The following is a 1,113-nucleotide window of genomic DNA, read 5'->3' as shown; positions in this document are numbered from 1 at the left end:
CTCTAATCAGGGGTGGTATATGTGTCTGAATATTTTGCAAATCTCTGTATAGTATTTTTCTAGTTGTACTGTATGATGTGGAAGTGGTAGCTTACACCATCACTCTTAGTATTGTACCAAAAATTTGGCTTTGAAAACAAACTCAAGTGTAGATGCACTGTATCTGCAAATGCCTTTTTGGAGAGGGATCTAGCAGATCACTTCACAATAATTTCAAGGCCTGTCACAAGCTGAAACTGAACCCATTTGCAAGGTTAAGAAAATAGTTCAAAATTCCATCCTGTCTTAAGAAAACTGTGGTAAGACTTTTACTCTGAATCCTCCTTTAGATGATGTGTCAAGTACAAGATTTATTTAAACTGCTTATGATGAAGGAATGATTTTGCACATTATTAGCTGAATAGTTGGCATAAATGTGTCTTATTCCCACGTTATATAATATGGGTGCCACTTGCTTTGGAGGAACAAGTATCTTTTTCTGAGCCTTCTTTTTCTCCAGGATAGATACAGGGGTTGGTTGGTTTATTTTAGTCCAACATGTTTTTGCATGTTCGAAGCAAAATTGTGCAAATGAGAACAACAAGATTAGATGCTGCACTATAAATGCCATTTATTGCCTAACTTGGTTAACCACGCCTGACATGACTTAGCAGGTTGTTCCAGTGGAGACATCAGCTGGAACGAATAGCCCCAGTTCCCTATAAATTATAGAAAGGGTCTGTATGTGCTCACCTTCCTACGATCAGACTTAGGATCCTGACTATGCTGCTGGGACTTGAGTTTCTCTTAAATTTGGTTTTATTGTAGTTCAGGGTGGAGGCCTATACTTAGCAGGGAACAGGGGCAGTAACTTAACTGACCATCTATTTTAAGGGTAAGGTAAGTGGTTTCTTAAATGGACTCCCCACCCCTGCCAGGAACATCTTTGTAACCAGCTGAAGGTGCAGACCCATCTCTTAGCCATAGATAACTGGTTGAAAGGCCTCTACATTTGGCACAACTGCTTCTCCTTAATTTGTCTCTGTACCAGATGCAGGAAACCATTGGCTAATTTTTTTTCAAACTGTAAACTTACTGAACTATTCTTCTTTTTTGGATGACAATTTTTTTTTT

At 38.6% G+C, this 1,113-nt stretch overlaps 1 protein-coding gene across 1 annotated transcript in view; it reads left to right on the top strand.

Annotated features, from left to right (window-relative positions):
- LOC109313944 overlaps positions 1-1,113 on the top strand; it is a 47,002-nt gene that overhangs the window by 13,969 nt on the left and 31,920 nt on the right. The window lies entirely within an intron of this gene.

The sequence above is a fragment of the Crocodylus porosus genome, unplaced genomic scaffold (assembly GCF_001723895.1).
Source record: "Crocodylus porosus isolate Cpor-Errol unplaced genomic scaffold, CroPor_comp1, whole genome shotgun sequence".
Lineage (NCBI taxonomy): Eukaryota > Metazoa > Chordata > Crocodylia > Crocodylidae > Crocodylus > Crocodylus porosus.
The sequence above is the reverse complement of the archived record's forward strand: the minus strand, read 5'-3'. Positions and strand labels throughout refer to the sequence as shown.